Source organism: Apium graveolens, unplaced genomic scaffold, assembly GCF_009905375.1.
Source record: "Apium graveolens cultivar Ventura unplaced genomic scaffold, ASM990537v1 ctg4440, whole genome shotgun sequence".
In the NCBI taxonomy this organism is placed as follows: domain Eukaryota; kingdom Viridiplantae; phylum Streptophyta; class Magnoliopsida; order Apiales; family Apiaceae; genus Apium; species Apium graveolens.
The window spans coordinates 6,857-29,687 of record NW_027418535.1 but is presented as its reverse complement, the minus strand read 5'-3'; the positions used below and the strand labels follow the sequence as shown (position 1 = coordinate 29,687).

General features: G+C 40.9%; 1 non-coding gene across 1 annotated transcript; it reads left to right on the top strand.

Moving 5' to 3' along the window:
• Nucleotides 1–3,046: 3,046 nt before the first annotated feature.
• LOC141701839 (small nucleolar RNA R71) lies at nt 3,047–3,153 on the top strand. The gene has a single exon (XR_012566919.1). It is a non-coding gene; the product is annotated as a small nucleolar RNA R71 (small nucleolar RNA).
• Nucleotides 3,154–22,831: the final 19,678 nt, after the last annotated feature.

Sequence of the window (22,831 nt, the reverse complement as noted above, 5' to 3'; positions counted from 1 at the left end):
ACTGCACCTACCGCATAATCACTCGCATCACACATCATCTCAATGGTTCTGTCCAATCTGGTGCTGTAATAACTGGTGCCGTGATCAAACTCTCCTTGAGAGTCTCGAATGCTGCCAAACATTCATCATCAAATTTGAAAGGCACATCTTTCTCAAGTAAATTGCACAACGGCTTAGATATCTTTGAAAGTCCTTGATGAATCGCCGATAAAAACCCGCAATGACCGAGGAAAACTACGGATTCCTTTCACTGAATTAGGTGGGGGAAGATTTTCAATGACTCCCACCTTGGCCTTGTCCACCTCCAGACCTTTGCTAGAGACCTTATGCCCAAGGATAATGCCTTCACGCACCATAAAATGACATTTTCTCCCAATTAAGCACCAAATTAGTTTCCACGCATCTTTTGAGTACGGCGCGCAGATTATTCAAGCATTCATCATATGAGTGTCCAAAGACGGAGAAGTCATCCATGAACACTTCGACGTTATTTCCAATCATGTCAGAGAATATAGCCATCATACATCTCTGAAAGGTGGCCGGGGCGCCACATAACCCAAACGAAACTCTTCGAAAAGCAAATGTGCCAAATGGACAAGTGAAGGTAGTCTTTTCCTGATCCTCTGGTGCAATACAAATCTGATTATACCCGGAATAACCATCCAGAAGACAAAAATACTCATGTCCCGCCAATCTGTCAAGCATTTGATCAATGAATGGGAGAGGGAAGTGATCCTTTCTTGTGGCTTTGTTCAATTTTCTATAATCCATGCATACTCTCCATCCTGTAACTGTTCGAGTAGGGATGAGCTCATTCTTTTCATTTGTGACCACAGTGATACCTCCTTTCTTAGGTACACATTGCACGGGGCTCACCCACGAGCTGTCAGAAATATGATAAATGATGCCTGCATCTAGCCATTTCAGAATTTCTTTCTTCACCACCTCCTTCATGATCGGGTTCAGTCTTCGCTGCTGTTCCACAATTGGCTTACTACCTTCCTCTAACAGAATTTTATGCATATAATATGAAGGACTTATCCCCTTGATGTCTGCTATGGTCCATCCTATAGCCGATTTGAATTCTCTCAAAATCCTTAAGAGCTTGTCTTCCTCACTACCTGAAAGGTCAGCTGAAATAATAACAGGTAACGTAGATGAATCACCTAAAAAGGCATACCTCAAGTGTTCAGGTAATGGTTTAAGCTCCAAGGTAGGTGCTTCCTCTATTGATGGTTTGAGCTTCCCTTCAGCATTCTTAAGGTCAGAAGTACCAAGAGATTCAAATGGTATATCGAGCTTTCGCTTCCATGGAGAAGCGTTCAGATATTGTAATTGCTCGTTGTTATCTTCATCATCACTATCAAATTCCCCCACTAAGGCCTTTTCCAATGCATCAGACATTAGCATGTGATCGAGTTCCGCAGTAACCGCAGAATCAATCACATCCACTTTTAAGCACTCCTCATCTTCTGTAGGGAATTTCATTGCCTTGAATACGTTGAAGGTCACATCCTGATCTTGAACCCGCATAGTAAGTTCCCCTTTTTGCACATCTATCAAGGTACGGCCAGTAGCCAAGAAAGGCCTCCCCAAGATTATGGGAATCTTCTTATCTTCCTCAAAATCCAGAATAACAAAATCAGCAGGAAAGAAGAGCTTATCCACCTTGACGAGCACATCCTCAACTATGCCCCTTGGGTAAGTAATGGAACGGTCCGCCAATTGTAGCGACATGTATGTGGGTTTTGGATCAGGCAGATCCAGCTTTTTAAAGATCGACAACGGCATCAGATTAATGCTTGCTCCCAAATCACAAAGGCACTTGTCAAAAGTTAGATTGCCAATGGTGCAAGGAATGGTGAAGCTTCCTGGACCTTTCAGTTTTGGTGGTAACTTTTATTGCAGAACCGCGCTGCATTCTTCCGTGAGAGCAACGGTTTCAAGGTCATCCAGTTTCACCTTCCTTGAAAGAATAGTCTTCATAAACTTCGCATAACTAGGCATTTGTTCCAGAGCCTCAGCGAAAGGTATATTGATGTGAAGTTTCTTGAACACCTCCAGAAACTTCCCGAACTGTCTATCCAGCTTTTGTTGCTGCAATCTCTTAGGAAAAGGTGGTGGAGGATAGAGCTGTTTCTCCCCTGTATTAGCCTCAGGCAGAGTGTGTTCAACAGTAGTCTTCCTTGGTTCCGCCGCTTTCTCCTTTTGCTTAGATTCTTCATCCCTAACTTCAGCTTCGACTTCTTTTGCCTTTTCAGCATCAGCTACTTTTCCAGACCTTAAGGTAATAGCCTTGACTTGCTCTTTGGCTTCCTTCCTGCCTGGTACTTCCGTGTCACTGGGAAGAGTGCCAGGTTGACGATTGAGCACTGCATTGGCTAATTGACCGATTTGATTTTCCAAGGTCTTGATAGAAACCGCCTGACTCTTGCACAACAGCTTAAGTTCCTCAAAGTCAGCACTAGTAGGTGCAGCTGCACTTCCCTGTTGAGGATATGATTGCCTTGTAGCATACTGCTGTGGTTGCTGGAATCCAGGTGGGTTAAACTGTTTACTCACTCCTTGCTGATATGGTGGCTGAATAGCATTCTGATTATTTCCCCAGCTGAAATTTGGATGATTTCTGTTGTTAGGATGATAGGTCGCTGGCACAGGCTGCTGTTGTCGCTGATAATTATTCACATACTGAACAGATTCGTTGACAAGATAACACTGATCCGTAGCATGAGAACCTGCACAAAGCTCACAAACCATAGCTATTTGATTAACTCCATACATAGCCAAAGAATCAACCTTCATTGATAGCGCTTGGAGCTGGGCTGCAATAGCGGTGGCTGCATCAACTTCCAAAATACCTGCTACCTTGCATGTTGTCATCCTCTGAGTTGGGTTTTGATGCTCATTTGCAGCCATCGTCTCGATAAGATTATACGCCTCAGTATAGCTTTTAGCCCATAAGGCGCCTCCAGCTGCTGCATCGAGCATGGGCCGAGATTGGGCCCCCAAACCATTATAAAAACCAGTGATTACCATCCAATCCGGCATTCCATGATGTGGACATTTTCTCAACATTTCCTTGTAGCGTTCCCAAGCCTCGCACATAGATTCTGTAGGTTGCTGCGCAAACTGAGTAAGAGCACTCCTCATAGCAGCAGTCTTTGCCATTGGATAAAACTTCACCAGAAACTTTTGCGCAAGATCTTGCCACGTAGTGATGGACCCAGCTGGTTCAGAATGTAACCAGTCTTTAGCTTTATCCCTCAGTGAGAATGGGAAAAGCCTCAACTTGATAGCCTCATCAGTCACGCCATTATACTTAAAAGTACTGCAGATCTCGACAAAATTCCTTATATGCATGTTGGGGTCTTCAGTTGCCGCTCCTCCAAAAGAAACAGAATTCTGCACCATCTGAATAGTGCCCGGCTTGATTTCAAAGGTGTTAGCTTGAATAGCCGGATGAAGGATGCTTGACTGAATGTCATCAATTTTAGGCCGAGAAAAATCCATAAGAGCTGGATCATCTTGAACAATACGATCTCCCATGTTTACTGGTTCTTTCTGCTCAGTTCCTGAATCTGAATCCTCAAAATCTAACTTCTCCGGTGTATCAAGAACTTCGTCTTTCTCCTCAGCTGTATCTAAGGTCCTCTTGCGAGCACGAGAACGAGTTTGCATAAACGGTTGCTAAAGTACCTGAAACACAACCGAAAAGAGTAATTAACTACTACGTCCTAATCACTGAGTCCTAATGACCAATGATGGTAAGTACATAAACTAAACAAATACGCCGAGTCCCCGGCAGCGGCGCCAAAAACTTGTTAGGGTGAAATCACGCACTAATATTCACACAAGTATACGCGTTCGCAAGTAATATAGAATACTTTCTAGTTCGTTCCCTCAGAGACTCAGACTAATTTATTGTCTAATTAAACTCACTCACCAATGTATGATTACTTCTCAATGTTAAGATAACACTTAAAATTGTTGATTAAATATTAACTATAATTAACTACTTAATTAACCACTTAACTAACACTTCAATTTATCAATAATAAAACACTCATGAGATCACAACTTCATTATTACTTCCTTCTATAGCCATAGTTATTACCTTTAGCATGTGACAGTGATGATATTAATCGAATAACACGAAACTGATAAAAGCCAACTTTCATTGTACTAATACCATTCTACCAAACATCCACAATTAAGATAGAATTTAAATAGTCATCAATTATGTTGAGTTCCTATATGTCTACAGAAATTGACAACACAACGATTTAAGCACAAGTTATTCCTTTTGATTACATAGGGCAAATAAAACTGTTAGAGTTACCCACTAATCATGCACAACGTACATGAACCTATGCTAGCATGGCAAGTTCTAAATCTCAAGATCCACCGTCGCTTCACAAGAGATTAACACCCTATCTTATATGTTCGCGACGCACATAAGACGAATACGCACAACCAATACTAGATATCATGCAATCATCACACACTAAAGTATTAAACAATTAACTAGAGAATTTCATAATAAATCCGTTGCAACCCCATGATCACGATTAGCCCATAATAGAACTTATCGCCATCATGGATTCATGTGAAATCATGATAAACGAACACAAGAAAATAATAACTAAACTAATTATATTAAAACAGAGTACGTCACAAGAGTAAATAAGTTAAAGCAAGAAAACTAGCATCCAACGTTTCAACGAAACAAGAATCACAAGAATATATGCTTCCTCTTCGTTGCTGTATGCTAAATCGGTCTTCTTCCTTATCTCCTTCGCTTCTTGCAAAACACAATCTAAAACATAATCTCCTCTTAATTCTCTGTGGAAAACGTCTCAAATCTACTTATATAATAGTCCCATAAAACTCAGATTACATAGAAGTTGGAAGCTAAACAGAAGTAGAAGTCTAAAATAATATATCTTTTTCCCCGACCCTGCGCGGCCGCTCAGCATTTCTGCGCGGGCGCGCAAGGCTGCTGCGCGGCCGCTCAGCATTGCTGCGCGGGCGCGCAGGACCCTACTGGAAAATTTCCAGGTTTGCTCCGTTTCTTCGCCGTAATCTGCCCGTTCTTTTCCTCTCGCAATGGTGAACACATGTCAAGGCTTATTCTTGATGATTACTTCTCCGAAATGCAACTAATACCCTGAAATGCATAAACACTAGAAAAACGCATCAAATGCACAAAATACTTGATTTCAAGACACCAATTTAAGCCATTTTAAGACTTTCTAAGTGGTATAAAATGCCACTTATCAGGAGTCACAGCCAAAATCTCTAATAATAGAAGCATCAGAAACACCATACTCACAAACAAAATCTCTGGAAGTGGATATGATAAAAACTTTAATTCCAGATTCCCCTTCTTTAACTCTGTTAGGGAAGCCAAAATCTAGTGCAAGTGAGCATCATCGTTTAGATAATTTGTTGGCTCACTTGCCAATTCTTTCAGATTCTATTGTGACTTCTGTGCCCCAAATATCTTCAATCAACACAGAGTCAACAATAGTTTCTCTTCCCACCTCATTCATTTCTATTCTCTCGATGGATATTGCTCATCCGTCGACTAGTGATTGTATCCCGACGGATAAGCCTAACAGCAGTTATCCGTCAGATAGCTTTACCACTCACTCGACGGATATCACTTATCCGTCGAGTATCTCTGCACAACTTCAAACTTCAATTATTTCAAGTGCAGAAGATTTAGTGGTTGTACAGTCACTCTTAGGACTGAGAGAGGAGAGTGTAATGAGTGAGAGGCTGGGTTGCTCCCAGGCAAAAGGAGAGGATAAGAGTGAAACTCAGCAATCCATTTATTCAGGATTGGCAAAAGTGAGTGAGAGGAGTCCCACCTTAGTAGGTGAAGGTGAGGGTGTGAGGGTGGGGAGCCAGGGTGAGACCCTGATGCAACAAAAGAGAGATTATGAGAGAAAAGCAGGTACAGAATGTAACACCCCCAGATCCGGGGTCAGGGATCCGGGTAGTCACGGTCTTTCTTTCCACAATATCACTCCACTTAATTAATAATAAATAACCTCATGCTGTGACCCCACACTAACACACACTACAACCCGTTATAGTCTCAGAGATGAAATTGAAATAAGTACAAGTCTTTGAATCTACAATTTTAAAAGTTATTACAACCCAAAATGATTACTTGATAAGTTTACAGTTAATTGCCATTATCCGCCACAAGTTATAATTATACAATATTTGGTCCCCAAAAGTAGAATGCCTGATCTACCAATAGATCTACCTCTGCAGCTATAGCAGCTACAACATCAACGGGAAGACGCGGGACGCTTCCCACATGCTTGCGCTGGGTCTGCTTGAGTCTGGCCATCTTTCCTAACTATTGTTGTGTGATGAAGAAATGAAGCAAGAGTGAGCATTACAGCTCGCAAGATAATATATAGTGTAAACAATAATGCAAGTATCTAAATGGATAACTTACTGGAATCCTTTATCAAGTGTAAGGTAATTACTTACTGGATATAAGCTTAAAGGAAGATGAATTTACCAATTACTTCACTATACTTATACCATTTTTAGAAATCTACTTGAACTACTACTGTTCAAAGTATAATAAGTTTCAAAAGGTCATCCCATAGATGAGACCACAAGTTAAGACTTGAATAGATTCAATCTTTGAAATATTTTTAAAGGAAATGAAGTTACGAGATACTTTATTCAATGGAAACACCATTATAACTGTTTGACCCTGTCAAAGCTTCGACAACCACCCATTCGTAGCCTTTCGATCGAAATGCTCCGGGTAGTGTTGCAGAATTATCCAACTGGATGATTAACTCATTACGGGAGTTTGCCGCGCCAAGAAGACCACTTACGATGATCAGTCGTAATAGTGCAACCCCACCATTTTCTATATGTAGAGGAGAACCTGTCGGATTTACTTGTCAACCGAACACTGGACTCCTAAGGAATGTACCCTCTTAGCGGAACTTCCAGGCCATTTGGGCCAATATAATAAGGCTGGGCCGGCGCCACTCCACCACTTACGCCACTCCTAGTTCAGATAAAATCCATGACTCTGAAACGTAAAGCTCGTCCCCCCTTTCCCCAAGTAGAAACTTATTGATACGGCTCCACCAAGAAGTCGTATCTAGTTGGAAAGGAAAACTCACCAGTATTTCCCCGGCGATGCCTGTTAATGGATTAACTTGTTCCAAGAATTTTACTTCCCGAGTGTTGGGTAAGTAATCAAAAACTCTTTTATCAAAACAGCAAATACCGCTTATCTCTAGCATAGGTATTATCAACTGAATCAACAGATATATGTATCAAGATTACGAAATAGGCATGCATATATACCATATCACATGCTACAATATATCGCAAGAATTTTCTAATTAACCATCATGCATCTATCACAAGATAATGCATATACATATGTATACATCACAACAACAGTATAACGGGTACAAAACTTGCCTGAGCGACTGGGGGTTATAAATGGCTTAGGATGAGTCTGGTAACCTATAAACAACATATAAGTTGGAATTAAACCAAAGTCACTTATAAATCTATACTTTAACCAATTTAGACTCTAACGCTCTGGTAACCTATAAACAACATATAAGTTGGAATTAAACCAAAGTCACTTATAAATCTATACTTTAACCAATTTAGACTCTAACGCTCGCTTTGCGCTTAATGATTCTCTTAAGTCGCTCAGTACCCTCGGCTCCACCATTTTTAATAAATTAACCATTAAGAGTTTTAAGGCGATTCTTTCGCGAGTGCCTTACCAACTGCCTAATACACTTTACATAAATGTTTCATATTCCAATTATTCCTTTTAGGTCTTTAACCTATGTTTCAAAGTAAGGCGAGGGGTAATGGTTCGTGCGCGAAACGCCGTTACTTAAAACGGTCGTTTCTCCTAAACCGTACATCGGATTCAAACGAACCACATATCAAAACGAAGCTCGTAACATGAACTATCTAATCATGGCAATGGTCAAAACCTAGCAGTGAGTTCACGGGTCCTAATGTTAAGAACAAAAACAGTCTAAAGTAAATCGGGCATTACGACGGCTATGTTTACGCGATTACCCAAATTTATACCACTCCAAATCAACCCACAATCAACCCACAATCAACATCCCAACCAAACTCCATCCATACTTCACCATAACAGCCCCAACAACTCAATATTATCAATTTATACTATTCTCAAACATGAATTTAAACTATACTTAAGTTCATTAATCAATAATCCAAGAATTACAACTCCAAAAACATCACAAAACCAACTAACCTCTACATACACAACAATCAAGCCTCTCATGAACTATAACAACAAAACTAAACCTAATACTCAAAGTAAATTTAGGGTTTGGAGGGGTTATACCTTCCTTGGAGAGTGGAAAATCAAGTAATTAGCTTAGAATCACCCTTAAAAGTCCTTATCCAAGCTTAATCGAAACAAAAACTCAAGAACAAAAATTTTAGTTCTTGAAAAACACTATTCACCATCTTCTTCCATGATTTTTAGGAAGAGATTGTGAATGAATTAGAAGCTCAAACTTATAGGATAGCTATATCTATGTATAAGGAGTCTTAGATAATTACCTTGCTAATTAACAAAGCTTGGATCTAGGATTTTGACTTTTTCTTTCTTTGAAGAAGAAGAAAGCCGAGAGCTTTTGATGAAGAAAGGGAAATAACTTTGTGTTTTTGGTGAAATGAATTGTTGGTTGGCTTGGTTGATTTGTTTTGTTTTGATTTATTACCTTTTACCATGGTAACTTTTGTGTGGTTCTTAATCAACCAACAACACACCTTTCTTTGTCATGCTTATGTCACCTTGTTATGTCACCCTCCCCCACTTGTCCTCCTCTTATTGGTTTGATGACATCATCATCCCTAACCTCCTTGATTAACTCTTAATTGCCTGCCTAATGATCGCTGATCTGTTATACGGTTCGCTTAACTTTCGTTCTCGTTTATCGTTTGAGGGATCATACCCGGGATCTTATTACTTGGGTTCCCTTAACCTTTCTCAATACATTATATTCCTTTTATGATCCTCTCTTAAATTCCTTGAATTTAAATCCTTTTTATCATGTTACCTTATACTCAATTCTTTCGGTATCTGGTGGATTTTCGGGAAAAATCAAAGTGTTCGGATTTGGATTCTGACGATCTTTACATACACTTATTTATCATATAGAGTACTAATACGATCTCAGGATAACAATAAAAGAACCCCTACATAGTGTGGCATGAAAAGTTTTCTTATTCAGCAATATCAGCAAAAACACTATTCATAAGGGTTACAAAAAAAGTTCAAAATTTTGGGGTTATTACAGTCTCCCCTCCTTAAAAGGATTCCGTCCCGGAATCAAATAGAAAACAAATGGGGGTACTTTTCTAGCATTGCGCTCTCTAGTTCCCAAGTTGATTCTTCCACATTATGATTCTGCCATAGCACTCTGACTAGCTTGATCACTTTGTTCCAAAGCACCTGCTCCTTCTTATCCATAATCTTTACTGGTTGCATATCCACATGCTCGTACTCCACTATGTGTCTGGCATCCCGATGATACTTTCTTAGCATTGACACATGGAACACATTATGAACTTGTTGTAGGTTCGGGGGTAAGGCTAGCTCGTAAGCCAACTTCCCAATCCGTCTTAGTATCTCAAAAGGTCCAATGTATCTTGGGCTTAGTTTTCCTTTCTTTCTGAACCTCATTAACCCCTTCCAAGGGGATACTTTTAGTAGTACTAAGTCCCCTACCCCATACTCCTTGTCCTTTCGGGCTAGGTCTGCATATTTCTTCTGCCTGTCTTGGGCTGCTACCAGCCGTCCTCTGATAAGATCCGCTATGTCTTTGGTCCTTTGGACCACTTCGGGTCCGAGCATCTTCCGCTCTCCTACTTCATCCCAGTATAAGGGAGATCGACACCTTCTTCCGTACAGGGCCTCATAAGGCGGCATTCCGATGCTAGCATGAAAGCTATTGTTATAAAAAAATTCAATCAACGGCAAGTGATCATCCCAACTTCCTTTAAAGTCTATTGCACAGACTCTCAACATATCCTCTAGTGTCTGGATAGTCCTTTCACTCTGCCTATCCGTCTGGGGATGGTAAGTGGTACTCATATTTAACTTGGTCCCCGCACATTCTTCAAAGCTCCTCCAAAATATGGAGTTGAACCTGGGGTCTCGGTCTGAGACAATGGACGCTGGGACTCCATGTCGCGTCACTATTTCCTTAAGGTAAATGTCCACCAGTCTATCGACTGTGTATCTCTCATTGATAGGAATGAAATGAGCTGACTTTGTCAGTCGGTCTATAATCACCCATATGGCATCATGGTTGGCTTTCGTCCTTGGTAAACCGACAACAAAATCCATGGCTATCTGTTCCCATTTCCATTCGGGAATCTCTAGGGGTCGTAAAAGTCCACTGGGTCTCTGGTGCTCTGCCTTTACTCTTTGGCAAGTCAAACATTTGCTTACCCATTCTGCTACGTCCCTCTTCATGTTGGGCCACCAGTAATATTCCTTCAAATCCCTATACATCTTGGTGCTTCCCGGGTGAATGGAATACCTTGAACTATGGCTTTCATCCAAAATCTCATCTTTAAGCTCTTTAACGTTCGGAACCCAAATCCGGTAGGAGTACCTCATTATCCCTTTATCATCTTTCTCAGTATGGATCTCTTCTCCAGTCATTGACTCTCTGCCTTCATTCATTATTTTCTCTTGGCACAATCTGATCTTTTCCAATAACTCTGGCTGCATCGAGATCTCAAACAGCTTTTCAGTTCCGGTTCCGGTTACCTTTACTTCTATTTCCATTCTCTCGAAATCCTTTATCAATTCTTCCGAAGTCATTATCATTCTGAGTCTTTCTTTCCTACTAAGGGCATCAGCCACCACATTGGCTTTCCCCGGATGATAGAGAATCTCACAATCATAGTCCTTGATTAGCTCTAACCATCTCCTCTGGCGCATGTTGAGCTCTTTTTGCGTAAATATGTACTTGAGGCTCTTATGGTGTATGAAAATCTCGCACTTCTCTCCATACAAGTAGTGCCTCCAAATTTTTAGGGCAAAAACTATTGCTGCGAGCTCAAGGTCATGAGTAGGATATCTAATCTCGTATTCCTTCAGTTGTCTCGACGCATACGCAATCACTTTACCGTGCTGCATAAGCACACACCCTAATCCTTTGTGCGACGCGTCACTATATATCACAAAATCTCCTTTTCCGTCTGGCAATGCCAACACCGGGGCCGTTACCAACCTTTTCTTTAATTCATGAAAACTGTTCTCGCATTTCTCCATCCATTCAAACTTCTCTGTCTTACGAGTAAGTCGTGTCAAAGGGGTTGCGATCTTCGCAAAGTCCTGTACAAATCTACGATAGTAGCCGGCCAATCCTATGGAACTCCTTACCTCTGTGGGTGTGGTTGGCCTTTCCCAATTTGAGACCGCCTCTATCTTGGAGTGGTCGACCAATACTCCTTCTTTATTGATCACATGTCCTAAAAACTTTACTTCATTCCGCCAGAATTCACACTTCGAGAATTTGGCATATAACTTTTCCTCTCTGAGTATTCCTAGAGCTATCCTCAAGTGCTCTGCATGTTCTGCCTCAGTCCTTGAGTAGATTAAAATATCATCGATAAAAACTATCACACACTTGTCGAAGTACTTCTTAAATACTCTGTTCATTAAATCCATAAAAGCCGCTAGGGCGTTGGTTAATCCAAAAGACATTACCAAAAACTCATAGTGCCCATACCTGGTACGGAACGCGGTCTTGGGAATATCTTCGGGTTTAATCTTTAGTTGGTGATATCCAGTTCTCTGGTCAATCTTGGAAAAATAAACAGCATCCTTTAGCTGGTCGAACAGATCGTCTATTCTAGGTAACAGGTACCTGTTCTTTATGGTTAGCTTGTTCAACTCTCGATAGTCGATGCACAACCTCATGCTCCCATCTTTCTTCTTAACAAATAACACCGGTGCTCCCCACGGAGACACACTGGGTCTTATCATACCCTTATCCAAGAGTTCCTGCAATTAGGTAGCTAATTCCTTCATTTCTAACGGGGCTAACCGGTAAATTGCTTTTGAAACTGGCGCCGTCCCTGGGGCCAACTCAATAGCAAATTCAATCACTCTATCGGGTGGTAATCCCGGAAGGTCTTGTGGGAATACATCTTCAAATTCGTTGACTACCAGAATATCTTGTAAGTTGGGCACCTCCTTCTGCGTGTCCACCACATAGGCTAGGTAAGCCTCATTTCCTTTTTGTAGCATCCTTTTGGCCTGGGCCATAGTCAAAAATTTTTGCGTCTGCCTCTTTCCTCTAAATAGGACTTCTTTCTTTCCTGGGATATTCAACTTAACTTTCTTCCCCTTACAGTCTATCTGAGCATCATTGCTAGATAGCCAGCCCATTCCCAAAATTACATCAAACTCCCCTAATTTAAAAGGAATCAGATCAACACTAAAAGTATGTTCCCCTATGCCTAGCTCACAGGTGGGGTGAATCTGGTTAACAGGAATAATTTCATGATTGGCTATTTCTACTTGTAAGGGTTCTATCAAGGGTTCAACCTTAAGTCTTAATTTACGCGCAAGGTCCTTTGATATAAAAGATTTAGTTACTCCCGAATCAAATAAAATGTTTGCACTGACTGAATTTAGAGAAAGGGTACCTGCTATCACATCTGAGTCTTTCATAGCATCCTGGACTGTCATGTTAAAAGTCCTCGCAGTAGGTGGCTTATTGGAGACAGCCCTGCTGGCTCCTGAAGCTGCTAGTTTGTTCATTGGGCATTCCTTCTTCCAATGACCCGGGCATCCACACTGATGACAAGTGGTGGTTGGAATGATGGCAGGGGCTGACGAAGGGCATTTGTGGGAATAGTGGCCCACTTGTCCACACTTAAAGCAGGTTACTGGCTTTCCCTTACATTCCCCAGAATGCATCCTTCCACAAGTGTTGCAGGCTGGCAATGGGGGTCGAGACTGGTTGGAATAGGACATTCTTGATTTCTGGCCGCTCTGGCTCACATTCACACTCACTGGCCGCTTAAACCCAGTGTTCTTTCCTGGTAGGGACACTGCTCCTCGATTAAATCTAGTTGGGAAACTCCTTCCTGCGGAACCTCCACCCATGCTCATACTTTTCCTCTTTATTCCCTTCTTTTCTCTTTCCTTCTGCATCTGTTCGCTTCCGGCTTCTACAATTGTTGCCTTTTAGACCAGAGTGGCATAATCAGTAAGCTCAAGGATTGCCACCCTATTCTGAATCCACAGTTTCAGTTCCTGCTGAAACCTCCTAGCTTTCTTTTCCTCGGAGCTCACAAACTCCGGCACAAACCTTGATAACTCAGTAAATTTCGCTTCGTACTCTGCTACAAGATAAGTTATTCTGCTTTAGCTCCAAGAACTTGAGCTCCATCTGGTTTTCCATAAACCTCGGGAAATATTTTCCCAGAAACAACTGACTGAATCTCTCCCAGGTTATAATAGCATCTGTCTCCATATTTTTCTTGGCCTCCCACCAGTAGTTAGCCTCTCCTTTCAGAAGGTAGGTAGCAAATACAGTCTTTTGTGCCTCATCGATACTCAGAATCTCAAAGGATTTCTCCATTTCCTTTAACCATGCCCTTGCCTCAACTGGGTCGGCTGATCCATGGAACTCCGGGGGCTTAAGGGACTTAAAAGCCCTGAAAGAGTTTGCCACAGCATTGTTATTTCCTTGAGGGGGTGGGTTGGGTTGACGTTCCAAGTTCTGCTTTAGTAGTTGCATGAACTGGCCCATGGGATCCATGCATGGGTTTGGTACTGGTTGCTCAACCTCAGTTTCTCCTTCCTCAGCCTCTATCTTAAATCCCTCAACATCATATGTTTCCTCCTCCTCTTCATACAGGGAGTCATCCTGTTCAACATAATCCTTGTCTTCCTCTTCACTGTGTTCCTGGTTCCTATCGTCCTGGTTATGGCTTCCCTGGTCCTCAGGTCCAGGGTTCGCCCTAGTTCCAATCTTTCTTGGCGGCATGATACTGATAATAAAAAAAATTATTCGGAAATTCAAGGTTAGGTCACAATCATACACAACATTGTGCCTTGCACAGTTCTATAATGGGGAGAATATATCTCGCAATTCTATTATTTTATGACAGTTCTAAAAAATACAGTAATAATAATGATAAAAACAGTAATCTCGTCACTAAGGAACTGAACTGAAAGGAAACAAATATATACATAATGCGAGAAATACATAGTTTGATCTGGTCAAAAGTACAACAGTGTTACAGCCCTCTGCCCCAAAAGTGATACACAATAGTCTATCTGTCTAGTCAGAAAAAGGGATGCTATATACAAGTCAACTATCCCGGAAAATTGGCTCTTACTATGGCCTCGACTAACTAGACAACTAGACTATCCCATCGTCGGTCCTGAATCACACACCGGAGCGGGTCAGCTCCCATACCCTTTCCATCGTACGACGGAAGATATAGTCGGCCTGCCTCCTGGAGATCCTACCATGCCTATCCCCCTGGAGCGATTGGAGTCTCGCTCGGGACGTGAGCTCTATCCCCGTCAGCTCCCTCCTCAAGGATCGGGGTATAGTAACCCTAGTCTAATAAGCTCGAGCACGCCTACCCGCCCTCTCTGCATCCAACTCCGTCCTGACCTCATCCAGCCGGGCCTCAGCAACAGCCACTCGGGTCCTCAGTACATCCTGAACATAGCCGTGAGCTAACAAAGACTACCTATGGACAGGGTCGAGAGGTGGTGAATCCGGAGCCGCTGGGGGTGCCTCCTCGCTCTGCCTAGGCTCGGGAGTATGGGTCTCTGAGCTGTCATCATAGGGGCTCCACAATAGTGGTGTTGGGGTAGGAGCTCTGACCACCGGGAGTGAGGGTAAAGGGGTACCAGTATACTCCACTATAGCTCCGACATGCTCCTCAGCTACTGGGACCTCATCCGGGTCCTCCTCATCTGAAATAGCAACAACCTCTGTCTCTTACTCCTCTGAGGGGTCCTCCTCATCCTCCTCCATCTCAGGCTCCTCCTGATCCTCGGCATCTAGCAGTGCCTCATCATGCTCACGCTCGAACATCTCAGGGTCCTCTATCTCATGTGCCTACACATTAAACGAGCTAAGTTACTATCATGATACTTATAAGGGTTCCCGTAAGGGTTTTAACTGTCAGTGCTACTTTAAGTAGTCCGACTATGAACTTGGCAAGAGTTCTTATTATCTTTGTGAGTTTATTATTATATCGTCGCATCATCTTTTAGGTTTATAACGCTTGGCTCTGATACCATTTCTGTAACACCCCCAGATCCGGGGTTGGGGATCCGGGTAGTCACGGTCTTTCTTTCCACAATATCACTCCACTTAATTAATAATAAATAACCTCATGCTGTGACCCCACACTAACACACACCACAACCCGTTATAGTCTCAGAGATGAAATTGAAATAAGTACAAGTTCTTGAATCCACAATTTTAAAAGTTATTACAACCCAAAATGATTACTTGATAAGTTTACAGTTAATTGCCATTATACAATATTTGGTTCACAAAAGTAGAATGCCTGATCTACCAATAGATCTACATCTGCAGCTATAGCAGCTACAACATCAACGGGAAGACGCGGGACGCTTCCCACACGCTTGCGCTGGGTCTTCTTGAGTCTGGCCATCTTTCCTAACTGTTGTTGTGTGATGAAGAAATGAAGCAAGAGTGAGCATTACAGCTCGCAAGATAATATATAGTGTAAACAATAATGCAAGTATCTAAATGGATAACTTACTGGAATCCTTTATCAAGTGTAAGGTAATTACTTACTGGATATAAGCTTAAAGGAAGATGAATTTACTAATTACTTCAATATACTTATACCATTTTTAGAAATCTACTTGAACTACTACTGTTCAAAGTATAATAAGTTTCAAAAGGTCATCCCATAGATGAGACCAAAAGTTAAGACTTAAATAGATTCAACCTTTGAAATATTTTTAAAGGAAATGAAGTTACGAGATACTTCATTCAATGGAAACACCATTATAACTGTTTGACCCTATCAAAGCTTCGGCAACCACCCATTCGTAGCCTTTCGATCGAAATGCTCTGGGTAGTGTTGCAGAATTATCCAACTGGATGATGAACTCATTACGGGAGTTTGCCGCGCCAGGAAGACCACTTACGATGATCAGTCGTAGTAGTGCAACCTCACCATTTTCTACATGTAGAGGAGAACCTGTCGGATTTACTTGTCAACCGAACACTGGACTCCTAAGGAATGTACCGTCTTAGCGGAACTTCCAGGCCATTTAGGCCAATATAATAAGGCTGGGCCGGCGCCACTCGACCACTTACGCCACTCCTAGTTCAGATGAAATCCATGACTCTGAAACGTAAAGCTCGTCCCCCCTTTCCCGAAGTAGAAACTTGTTGATACGGCTCCACCAAGAAGTCGTATCTAGTTGGAAAGTAAAACTCACCAATATTTCCCAGGCGATGCCTGTTAATGGATTAACTTGTTCCAAGAATTTTACTTCCCGAGTGTTGGGTAAGTAATCAAAAACTCTTTTATCAAAACAGCAACCTTGTTGCGAATATAAACTACATCACAGAGCCGGATCCCTCAGGTTTTGAGCGAATATTTAAATCTCCTTTAAAAGGAAGATCTTAAATATAAAAATGAGTTTTGGGATCCGCCCTAACCTATAAAAATCATTTTGAGGACTCGAAAACACTTTAAAGAGTGTTTGGAGTAATGCTGATTTAATGAAATAAATCAGTCCCAATATATTAGAAAATATCTGAATATTATTATTTAAATAATATTTTCATAACGAATAATCTTTATGAAAATAATTGAAGTAGAAGTTTTAAAACTTATACTTGCAATGCATATTAAATAACCAAAGATATACTTATACGAAAGTACTATCTTTATTTGAATAATCAAAAGTGAGTTTGATTATCGACACATTATTCCTTAATAAAATAAAGAATAATAATTAGTAATTAATCAGAGTCATAAGTCCTCGAATGAATATTCAAAATAATATTCATTAATAAAATAAACGGAGTCATAAGTCCTCGAATGAATATTCAAAAGTCCTCGAATGAATATTCAAAATAATATTCATTAAATAAAAAAAACGGAGTCATAAGTCCTCGAATGAATATTCAAAGTAATATTCATTAATAAAAATAAAGTTATCGAATAAACCTTATTCGAATAATAGTCTTGAAAACTATTCATATATATATATAAATATATATATATATATTATACTCGGGAACATCGACTCCCGGTTTTAGAAAAATGTTCACCTTTGGGTCCCCTATACTAAGGGTATACGCAAATACCGCTTATCTCTAGCATAGGTATTATCAACTGAATCAACAGATATATGTATCAAGATTACGAAATAGGCATGCATATATACCATATCACATGCTACAATATATCGCAAGAATTTGCTAATTAACCATCATGCATCTATCACAAGATAATGCATATACATATGTATACATCACAACAACAGTATAACGGGTAGAAAACTTGCCTGAGCGACTGGGGGTTATAAATGGCTTGGGACGAGTCTGGTAACCTATAAACAACATATAAGTTGGAATTAAACGAAAGTCACTTATAAATCTATACTTTAACCAATTTAGACTCTAACGCTCGCTTTGCGCTTAATGATTCTCTTAAGTCGCTCGAGTACCCTCGGCTCCACCATTTTTAATAAATTAACCATTAAGAGTTTTAAGGCGATTCTTTCGCGAGTGCCTTACCAACTGCCTAATACACTTTACATAAATGTTTCATATTCCAATTAGTCCTTTTAGGTCTTTAACCTATGTTTCAAAGTAAGGCGAGGGGTAATGGTTCGTGCGCGAAACGCCGTTACTTAAAACGGTCGTTTCTCCTAAACCGTACATCGGATTCAAACGAACCACATATCAAAACGAAGCTCGTAACATGAACTATCTAATCACGGAAATGGTGAAAACCTAGCAGTGAGTTCACGGGTCCTAAAGTTAAGAACAAAAACAGTCTAAAGTAAATCGGGCATTACGACGGCTATGTTTACACGATTACCGAAATTTATACCACTCCAAATCAACCCACAATCAACCCACAATCAACATCCCAACCAAACTCCATCCATACTTCACCATAACAGCCCCAACAACTCAATATTATCAATTTATACTATTCTCAAACATGAATTTAAACTATTCTTAAGTTCATTAATCAATAATCCAAGAATTACAACTCCAAAAACATCACAAAACCAACTAACCTCTACATACACAACAATCAAGCCTCTCATGAACTATAACAACAAAACTAAACCTAATACTCAAAGTAAATTTAGGGTTTGGAGGGGTTATACCTTCCTTGGAGAGTGGAGAATCAAGTAATTAGCTTGGAATCACCCTTAAAAGTCCTTATCCAAGCTTAATTGAAACAAAAACTCAAGAACAAAAATTTTAGTTCTTGAAAAACACTATTCACCATCTTCTTCCATGATTTTTAGGAAGAGATTGTGAATGAATTAGAAGCTCAAACTTATAGGATAGCTATATCTATGTATAAGGAGTCTTAGATAATTACCTTGCTAATTAACAAAGCTTGGATCTAGGATTTTGACTTTTTCTTTCTTTGAAGAAGAAGAAAGCCGAGAGCTTTTGATGAAGAAAGGGAAATAACTTTGTGTTTTTGGTGAAATGAATTATTTGTTGGCTTGGTTGATTTGTTTTGTTTTGATTTATTACCTTTTACCATGGTAACTTTTGTGTGGTTCTTAATCAACCAACAACACACCTTTCTTTGTCATGCTTATGTCACCTTGTTATGTCACCCTCCCCCACTTGTCCTCCTCTTATTGGTTTGATGACATCATCATCCCTAACCTCCTTGATTAACTCTTAATTGCCTGCCTAATGATCGCTGATCTGTTATACGGTTCGCTTAACTTTCGTTCTCGTTTATCGTTTGAGGGATCATACCCGGGATCTTATTACTTGGGTTCCCTTAACCTTTCTCAATACATTATATTTCTTTTATGATCCTCTCTTAAATTCCTTGAATTTAAATCCTTTTTATCATGTTACCTTATACTCAATTCTTTCGGTATCTGGTGGATTTTCGGGAAAAATCAAAGTGTTCGGATTTGGATTCTGACGATCTTTACATACACTTATTTATCATATAGAGTACTAATACGATCTCAGGATAACAATAAAAGAACCCCTACATAGTGTGGCATGAAAAGTTTTCTTATTCAGCAATATCAGCAAAAACAATATTCATAAGGGTTACAAAAAAAGTTCAAAATTTTGGGGTTATTACAGTCTCCCCTCCTTAAAAGGATTCCGTCCCAGAATCAAATAGAAAACAAATGGGGGTACTTTTCTAGCATTGCGCTCTCTAGTTCCCAAGTTGATTCTTCCACATTATGATTCTGCCATAGCACTCTGACTAGCTTGATCACTTTATTCCAAAGCACCTGCTCCTTCTTATCCATAATCTTTACTGGTTGCATATCCACATGCTCGTACTCCACTATGTGTCTGGCATCCCGATGATACTTCCTTAGCATTGACACATAGAACACATTATGAACTTGTTGTAGGTTCGGGGGTAAGGCTAGCTCGTAAGCCAACTTCCCAATCCGTCTTAGTATCTCAAAAGGTCCAATGTATCTTGGGCTTAGTTTTCCTTTCTTTCTGAACCTCATTAACCCCTTCCAAGGGGATACTTTTAGTAGTACTAAGTCCCCTACTCCATACTCCTTATCCTTTCGGGCTAGGTCTGCATATTTCTTCTGTCTGCCTTGGGTTGCTACCAGCCATCCTCTGATAAGATCCACTATGTCTTTGGTCCTTTGGACCACTTCGGGTCCGAGCATCTTCCGCTCTCCTACTTCATCCCAGTATAAGGGAGATCGACACCTTCTTCCGTACAGGGCCTCATAAGGCGGCATTCCGATGCTAGCATGAAAGCTATTGTTATAAGAAAATTCGATCAACGGCAAGTGATCATCCCAACTTCCTTTAAAGTCTATTGCACAGACTCTCAACATATCTTCTAGTGTCTGGATGGTCCTTTCACTCTGCCCATCCGTCTGGGGATGGTAAGCGGTACTCATATTTAACTTGGTCCCCGCACATTCTTGAAAGCTCCTCCAAAATCTGGAGTTGAACCTGGGGTCTTGGTCTGAGACAATGGACGCTGGGACTCCAAGTCGCGTCACTATTTCCTTAAGGTAAATGTCCACCAGTCTATCGACTGTGTATCTCTCATTGATAGGAATGAAATGAGCTGACTTTGTCAGTCGGTCTATAATCACCCATATGGCATCATGGTTGGCTTTCGTCCTTGGTAAACCGACAACAAAATCCATGGCTATCTGTTCCCATTTCCATTCGGGAATCTCTAGGGGTCGTAAAAGTCCACTGGGTCTCTGGTGCTCTGCCTTTACTCTTTGGCAAGTCAAACATTTGCTTACCCATTCTGCTACGTCCCTCTTCATGTTGGGCCACCAGTAATATTCCTTCAAATCCCTATACATCTTGGTGCTTCCCGGGTGAATGGAATACCTTGAACTATGGCTTTCATCCAAAATCTCATCTTTAAGCTCTTGAACGTTCGGAACCCAAATCCGGTAGGAGTACCTCATTATCCCTTTATCATCTTTCTCAGTATGGATCTCTTCTCCAGTCATTGACTCTCTGCCTTCATTCATTATTTTCTCTTGGCACAATCTGATCTTTTCCAATAACTCTGGCTGCATCGAGATCTCAAACAGCTTTTCAGTTCCGGTTCCGGTTACCTTTACTTCTATTTCCATTCTCTCGAAATCCTTTATCAATTCTTCCGAAGTCATTATCATTCTGAGTCTTTCTTTCCTACTAAGGGCATCAGCCACCACATTGGCTTTCCCCGAATGATAGAGAATCTCACAATCATAGTCCTTGATTAGCTCTAACCATCTCCTCTGGCGCATGTTGAGCTCTTTTTGCGTAAATATGTACTTGAGGCTCTTATGGTGTGTGAAAATCTCGCACTTCTCTCCATACAAGTAGTGCCTCCAAATTTTTAGGGCAAAAACTATTGCTGCGAGCTCAAGGTCATGAGTAGGATATCTAATCTCGTATTCCTTCAGTTGTCTCGACGCATACGCAATCACTTTACCATGCTGCATAAGCACACACCCTAATCCTTTATGCGACGCGTCACTATATATCACAAAATCTCCTTTTCCGTCTGGTAATGCCAACACCGGGGCCGTTACCAACCTTTTCTTTAATTCATAAAAACTGTTCTCGCATTTCTCCGTCCATTCAAACTTCTCTGTCTTACGAGTAAGTCGTGTCAAAGGGGCTGCGATCTTCGCAAAGTCCTGTACAAATCTACGATAGTAGCCGGCCAATCCTATGGAACTCCTTACCTCTGTGGGTGTGGTTGGCCTTTCCCAATTTGAGACCGCCTCTATCTTGGAGGGGTCGACCAATACTCCTTCTTTATTGATCACATGTCCTAAAAACTTTACTTTATTCCGCCAGAATTCACACTTCGAGAATTTGGCATATAACTGTTCCTCTCTGAGTATTCCTAGAGCTATCCTCAAGTGCTCTGCATGTTCTTCCTCATTCCTTGAGTAGATTAAAATATCATCGATAAAAACTATCACACACTTGTCCAAGTACTTCTTAAATACTCTGTTCATTAAATCCATAAAAGCCGCTGGGGCGTTGGTTAATCCAAAAGACATTACCAAGAACTCATAGTGCCCATACCTGGTACGGAACGCGGTCTTGGGAATATCTTCGGGTTTAATCTTTAGTTGGTGATATCCAGTTCTCAGGTCAATCTTGGAAAAATAAACAGCATCCTTTAGCTGGTCGAACAGATCGTCTATTCTAGGTAACAGGTACCTGTTCTTTATGGTTAGCTTGTTCAACTCTCGATAGTCGATGCACAACCTCATGCTCCCATCTTTCTTCTTAACAAATAACACCGGTGCTCCCCACGGAGACACACTGGGTCTTATCATACCCTTATCCAAGAGTTCCTGCAATTGGGTAGCTAATTCCTTCATTTCTAACGGGGCTAACCGGTAAGGTGCTTTTGAAATAGGCGCCGTCCCTGGGGCCAACTCAATAGAAAATTCAATCACTCTATCGGGTGGTAATCCCGGAAGGTCTTGTGGGAATACATCTTCAAATTCGTTGACTACCGGAATTTCTTGTAAGTTGGGCACCTCCTTCTGCGTGTCCACCACATAGGCTAGGTAAGCCTCATTTCCTTTTTGTAGCATCCTTTTGGCCTGGGCCATAGTCAAAAATTTCTGCGTCTGCCTCTTTCCTCTAAATAGGACTTATTTCTTTCCTGGGATATTCAACTTAACTTTCTTCCCCTTACAGTCTATCTGAGCATCATTACTAGATAGCCAGCCCATTCCTAAAATTACATCAAACTCCCCTAATTTAAAAGGAATCAGATCAACACTAAAAGTATGTTCCCCTATGCCTAACTCACAGGCGGGGTGAATCTGGTTAACAGGAATAATTTCATGATTGGCTATTTCTACTTGTAAGGGTTCTATCAAGGGTTCAACCTTAAGTCTTAATTTACCGCGCAAGGTCCTTTGATATAAAAGATTTAGTTGCTCCCGAATCAAATAAAATGTTTGCACTGACTGAATTTAGAGAAAGGGTACCTGCTATCACATCTGAGTCTTTCATAGCATCCTGGACTGTCATGTTAAAAG